The sequence below is a fragment of the Gossypium raimondii genome, chromosome 10 (genome assembly GCF_025698545.1).
Source record: "Gossypium raimondii isolate GPD5lz chromosome 10, ASM2569854v1, whole genome shotgun sequence".
Taxonomy (NCBI): Eukaryota; Viridiplantae; Streptophyta; class Magnoliopsida; order Malvales; family Malvaceae; genus Gossypium; species Gossypium raimondii.
This window is the reverse complement of record NC_068574.1, coordinates 43,442,613-43,449,837: the sequence shown is the minus strand read 5'-3', so window position 1 is coordinate 43,449,837 and position 7,225 is coordinate 43,442,613. Positions and strand designations below refer to the sequence as shown.

Here is a 7,225-nt window from a genome sequence, read left to right as displayed (position 1 = left end):
TCCATTTGACCATAAAAAGTATGGAGGCTGCAACCTGAATCCGAACCCAAACTAAAACTGATGTGAACTTAAATTAATCATAATACTTGAAGTGATAAGAATCTAAAATGGTTCAAATATGTAATTATTTGACTTAGAAAACCCAAATTTTTAAATTTAAATTGAATCTGCACAGTTAAAGGGTAATTGAAATTTGTAATTATAATTTCTTATGCTTCATGTTGATTGACGTTTTCATTGTAATACGGTTAAATTTGCTCAAGTTTTATAGAATTTTCTCAGCTAAATTTTATCATTCGATATTGATTTTGATGACTGCAAAAAAATTTAACAATTTTATTTTAATGATTAACAATAAATTAATTTACAAAATGTTCAAAAAAACATAAAAATTATTTAATGAAAGAAAATATGCCACTAGTCCTTTTTCAATTTGAAGATTTTAATCAAATTGTTTATCTTATAGTATTTTTCACGAAAGTTTGCCATCGACATATCTATATAATCACGCTAACAACTAACAAGGAAATCATTATAAATTTGGTAAAATACATTACTATTAGCAATAAAATAAATTAATTTTTAAATGTATAAAAAACAATTTCCAACTTTTTAAATATAAAAACTTGTTGATCAATTGTTCAACAAGGAGGGAACAGGAAGAGACAAGCAAAAGAAGGTGGTGGTATTTTGGAATGGTGTACTCTCGTAGGGTAGAGAGCCATCAAAGGTGGAAATGAGGGGAGAAATAGAGAGAAAAACGTTTGGTGGTTTCAAAGCGGAACAAAAAAATAATAATCTCAATAAGAGTATATAAGTACGTATGGTGGGACCTACATTGTGGTCAAAATGCACATGTATAACAAATGCCCCATCTTTCCTAGTCGAAGGGAAAGTTGTACAGTGACATTGTCTAAAATGAAAAGCAATAATAAGATTTTTGTATTGTGAATGAGGTTAAGAAAATTTGTTTGTATTTGTGTTTCTTGTTACAAAAATTGTGATAATTTAAAAATTTTGAAATTGTGCTCGTATAAAAGGCATTGCAACTATTTGTAAGTATTTAAAATTATGCTAATGTTGAAGGTATAATATTAGTTCAAAATTAGGAATGAAAATGAACCTTTAATGGAGTGAAAATGAACCCCTAGTGGAAGGGTGCCTTTAGAAGCCATACCATGGAGGAGTACCATTAGGACATGTATCATGGGTGGTTACTATTAGAAGATGTATTGTGGGAGGTCACCTTATGAGTTATATCGTGGATGGTTCAGTGGGTAGTACTCGTGGATGGTTACCATGGGAAGGTATCGCGGGTGGTACTCCTGGATTGTTATTATGGGAGGGTATCGCAAGAGGTACTTGTGGATGGTTACCGTGGGAGGGTACTCGTGGAAGGTTATCGTTAGGAATCATGCCATGGGTGGTATCGTGGGAGGTTACCATTAGGAATCATGGTGTGGGTGGTACTGTGGGAGGTGCTAGTGGATGTAATTGTTGGCACGGTTGGTTCAAAATTACGCAATATTATTTATCAACCGCACAATCATTGATTCTTACAACTCGGAAAATGTGGAGAGTATTAGGTCAATCGCACAATCGTTAGTTTTTACAACCTGGATTACGTGGAGAATAATTTTTTGACAGCTTAAACATTGGAACTGATGACTCGAAACTACATGGAATGTATTATGTATATCACACAACCGTTGGCATTAACGACTAGGAATTATGTGGAGAGTATTATCTTGATTGCACAAAATTACGTAGAGAATATAACTGTTGGTTCTTACAACTTGGAATTACGTGGAGAGTATTATCTTGATCGCACAACCCATGGTATTTATTATCGAAATTACGTGGAGAGTATTATGTTGAATCGTAACGGTAGGCTAATTGACTCGAAATTACGCAAAAGGAGAATCATGTAACTCATAAAACTAGTCAAATTAAAAATCAATATAAATTGCAATATAAAGATTCACATGTACAAAAACACTAATATAATGACCCAAAATTCATGGGCATCGAAAAAGTACAATATCGGGCTTCCGTCTTAGTAAACCAAGTTCGTAAATAATTATTAGAAATATTTATGAGTCTAGTAGTGAGCTTAATTAAGTTTTAATTAGGTGAATTTAGCTTAATTAAGAGTAATTGCGAAAAAGGATTAAATTGAATAAAGAGTAAAAATTAAATTATAGATTAAAGAAAAACTTATAGCTAAATAAGCAATTAGACTAATTGCTTAGAACAAGGCGGTTAATGAGTGTTAAATCTTGAGATTTTGTTATTAATTTATTATTATAATTATAATTATTAATTATTATTATGGCTTTTATTTAAATATTATTATTAATATTATTATATTATAAAATAAAATAAATTAAGACAAGTGTATGGTGATAAGATGGTACAAGTGTAACAATATAGTATTATAATTATTTATTTACTTAAAATTTAAGTAAAAGATATTTATGAATTAAATATTATTATATTATATTATTATTAATATTATTAACTAATATATGTATATATATATATATAAAATAAAGTAAAATAACAAAAGAAACAAAAGGGGAAAAGGAACAGAAGCTTTCGAAACAGGGAGAAAGGAAAGAAGAAAAGAAAAAGAAAACGAAAAACTAGGGTTTAAGGTTTTAAAGTTTAAAAGGTAAGTCAATTAAGTCCTTTTCTCTTAATTTTGATATTTTAGAAGCTTTAGAACAAAGTTTTGTTGAAATTAAGTTGAAGTTTTGAAAGTTCTTAGGTTTTTGAAGTTAGTTCATGTTGAACAAAATAATGAATTAGGGTTTAATTGAATGAATTTCAAGTTAGAATTGATTAAAGGATTAAAATTGCAAACTAGGTTATAAGTTTTACATAGTAGGGATTAAATTGAAAGAAGTTTAAAATTAAGATTTTAATATGAACATTGAATAGTTAAGTTGAACATGGCAAGATATTAAGTAGAAATGAAGTGTGAATTGAGTTAGAAAAGTAAATGAGTTAATTAGGATTAAATTGGAGTTAGGGTATAAATTGAAAAGGAATTCAATTAATTATTGTAAATTAGTGTTGTATTAATAATGAAAAAATTTATTATTATTTTCGTAGCTAACAAAGAACCCGAGGCATCGACACACAAAGGAAAGGAGAGGGCTATCGAGGACTAAAACGAGAAATTCACGGTTTGTATTACTATAATTCAAACTACTATTTATTAAATGTTATATTTAAATTTATGTATATGGTAAGTAAAATTTTAAGGTAGGTATCAATATTGAAATGAATGAATTTGAGATGAAGTATGATTATATATGAATATTTGATAGTATATTGTTGGAAAGTGGAAAATTGTATCGAATTGATTTGTACATTGAAACTGAAATTGAAATTGAGAAAGTGATTTGAATACCTTATTAACTAATCGGGCTTAGTCGGATACAGTTGGCATGCCATAGGATTGGAAGAGTACGGTAATTTATCGGCTTTGCCAATCAGGCACTATATGTGTCGTATTAGGCACCACGTGTGTAATGGCCCAGATTCAAAGCTATCGGAATAGTGGTTTCGTAACCACAAATCCGATTTAAAGATAAATTTATTTTTATATTTTTTTTTGCATGAATATTGATATGATAGGAAAATCGTATGAAAATATCGATAGAAAAATTTTACCGATTTAGTGGTTAGTTAGAAAAGAAATTATAGAAGAAATTGGGTAAAATAAGGTATCGAGACTTCGATCTCAGAAACCGAGTCAAAAATATTTTTATAAATATTTATGAAGTGTTAGAAATATGGTATTAAAATTTCGTTAGAAAATTTTAATGTTTGGGTAGTCAATTAAGTGAAAAGGACTAAATTGAAAAATGTGTAAAAGTTACTAGAAGGATTAAATAGCTCAATTGTTAAATGAAGAGGGACATAAATTGAAAATAACCCCAAAAGGAGATATTTTGGGCAGCATACGCTGAGAAAAATCAGGAGAATTGAAGAATTAAGGGTAAAATTGGAATATTGCAAAATTTGCTTTAAAAGTTAGGACTAAAGTGGAATTATCTAGATTCCTCTTTATTTTTTTGCATTCCCATCAGCCAAAAACGTCCTAAGGGTTTTTCATAATTTTTGCCCCAAGTGAGTTAATTCTTGCCTTTTTCTTGTAATTTTTGTGTTTCTAAGACTTTTACAACTAGGTCCTATTACTAAATTCATTAGTTTTTGATTTTGTGAATGAACTTGAAAGTTTCTATGAATATGTGCTGGAAGTTTATGATGAAATAGGATGAAATTGAAGCTTTAATTTGTTGTGAGATGATTTTATTAGGTAATTTCAATAGAAATTGATTTGTAGGACCTAATTGTGAAAAAGTTTGGAATTAAAGTCTAGTGCTAAAATTATGATTTCCAAAGGTTATAAAGTACTTTAAAGTAATGAAATATAGTGTTAATTGAGAAAAATCAGCTCAATTGAGAGGTTAATTGAGCAGAGATGAAATTATCATTTATTGAAAGTTTAGGGGAAAATGGTAATTAACATCATACACTAAAACAGTTTTGGACAGCAGCAGTACTCTAACTTTGAAAAATCACCAAAAATTGTAGAGATCGAATTAGAGGGTGAATAAAATATGAAATTAAAGCTTATTGAGTCTAGTTTCTTATAAAAGAAACGGTGTAAGCAATGGAATTGTAAATCATGAGATATAATAGATTTTGTGAGACAAGGTCAGGATGAATTCGGGTTCCCCTGTTCTGACTTTTGAAAATCATTAAAAATTGTACAAAAATGATTATGAGTTATAATTTATATGCTTAGAATCCTTAGTGAGTCTATTTTCAGAAGAAACAAATGGAAACATCATCCGAATTCTGTACTATGAGATAATTAATTTTTAGTGAAGAAGAGGTCGGAACTGTTGAACAGTGAAACAGGGGAAACTTTAAAGAATAAACTGTACTTATTGGCTAAACTAAAAATTCTGAAAATTTTATGATAAGAAGATATGTGAGTCTAGTTTCAGGGAAAATTAGCGGATCTTAATTTGGAGTTCCGTAGCTCAAGATATAAATAATTTAGTTACTGTGACTCAGTGAGACAACTTTGAATGCACTATAAATAATAATGGAATTCTAGAGAATGTTACATATGAACATGAAAAGTATTAGATTAATGATTAAATTTATTTATTTAGATCCGGAAAATTCAAATACGAAGCAAGATCGAGGAAAAGAAAAAGTTCAGGATTAGTAGATTTTTGGTTACGAACAAGTGTCGAGGTAAGTTCGTGTAACTTGAATTATATTCATAAATGCTTGAAATGTTTGTTATTGATGTGAATATGATTTGGATGTTTATTGTATGATAATTGATGAAGTATTGATATTCTTGATGAAAAGAGGAAATAAATCTCCGTTGAATGAAAGGAAAATTCGATGGATCTCTGAAAAGGAATTGACGGTAAAAAGGATCTAGCCCGGACGGGTGATCCTATTCTGATATAGCCCTCCCGAAGAATATGTGGAAAATGGATTTAGCCCGGACGGGTAATCCGAATTAGGTCTCAATTTAGCTTTGGACTGTAATTCGATCCAAGCTCATTAGAGTAATTGTCGTTGCGAGGATTTAGCTTTGGACCGGTAATCCGGCAATACTCGTGAGTTTATATTACAGAGATTTAGCTCGACCGGTAATCCCATTGTAAGGATGAGGTTCATGGAGTGTGCTCTCTGAAATGGAAATGTGCGCACATGAATATGAATTGACGGACCCGGAATTTGTACACTTTGGTGTACCTCTGAAAATCCATCGAAATTCCAAGTAGTTCAACGAGATGAATATGGAAAAATAACAAGGAAATGGAAATCATGGAATTGATGAGCTCATCAATCATGATATAAATTATTGATACGTGGAAATTATTGGACTAATTTGAATGTTGAGTTTGTGCATGATAGGGGAATAATGTATTGAATGATGTATGAATGTTTATTGCATTGTATAAAAAAAAATTAGGTAAGTATAATTCCTGTTACATGAGCTTACTAAGCACAAAGTGCTTACCCTGTTTCTTTTTCCCCTGTTTGTAGAGTTAAGAGCTCGGAGGTCGGATTTGGTCAGAGACACATCACACTATCAACGTCAAGATCTCGGTACATAAAGAACTTATTTTGGAAATCAATGGCATGTATAAGCTAGTAAAGTAGATGTTAATGTGGAATGAATGTATGGTTAGCCATTGGTATGGCTAACAAATTTTGGTTTTGGCATGTGATGAGATTATCTTATGAATACAATAAATCTATCTTGAAAATATGTTGAAATGGATTGGTTGTGTTGGCTTGGTCTCGGTTTAAAATTTGCAGGGAGGATTAGATATTTATAAAGGGGTTATATTGAGTTTTAAAAAAAATCAGTAAAATCTGGTAATACCTCGTATCCTATTCCGGCGACGGATACGGGTAAGGGTGTTACAACGTGTGTCGTTTCAGGCACTTTATGTGTCGTATACTGCTTCTGATATGTTGATCGGGTACTGAGTACTGTTTTAGGCACAATGTGCCGTACTGATGTGTTTGGTTGGAATCCGTGTATCCGCCAAGGTTCAGGTTTGTTAATAGGGTGAATAATCGAAATGTGAGAATTGAATAAATTTGATTGATCGTACAACTGAAAGTATAAGAAATAAATTGTTAGTCGAATTGTGAAATTTGAAAGCATGAACCTAAGGTTCATGAATTGAGCAAATTCATGTTATTAATATATAACATTGTTGATGAATTATTATATGAAATATGAAACTGAATGTAAATTAGTTCTTATAAGTTATAAATTTTACATGTTTAATGTTATATGATTAATATTTATAATTCATAAAAGTTATATATGTTGAATTATGGTAATACCACTGAGTATGAAATACTCAGCATACGGTTGTTTTCGTGCGCAGGTCAGTAGAAATCAAAGGTCCCGGTTCAACATCCAGATCAATCCCGACTTCAGAGACAATTTGGTGATGTAACCTTTCTTTGGGTAAAAGTGGCATGTACTTAGGTATTATATAAATTATGTACTTAAGTCTTGTGACTTTGGTTGTAAAATGATGTCTAATATGGATTATAAGTATGAAATGAAATAATATGGCATATTTGGTAAATGTGGCATGAAACTAAAATGGAAATAAATGAAATTACTAGTTCAATTAAAAATTATTTATGAATG

The 7,225-nt window shown here is 30.4% G+C and overlaps 1 long non-coding RNA gene across 1 annotated transcript; it reads left to right on the top strand.

The window, feature by feature from the left end:
• Positions 1 to 5,197: 5,197 nt before the first annotated feature.
• On the top strand, positions 5,198 to 7,138 carry LOC128033754 (uncharacterized). Its single transcript, XR_008189787.1, has 3 exons — positions 5,198 to 5,283; positions 6,094 to 6,156; positions 6,954 to 7,138. It is a non-coding gene; the product is annotated as an uncharacterized LOC128033754 (long non-coding RNA).
• Positions 7,139 to 7,225: the final 87 nt, after the last annotated feature.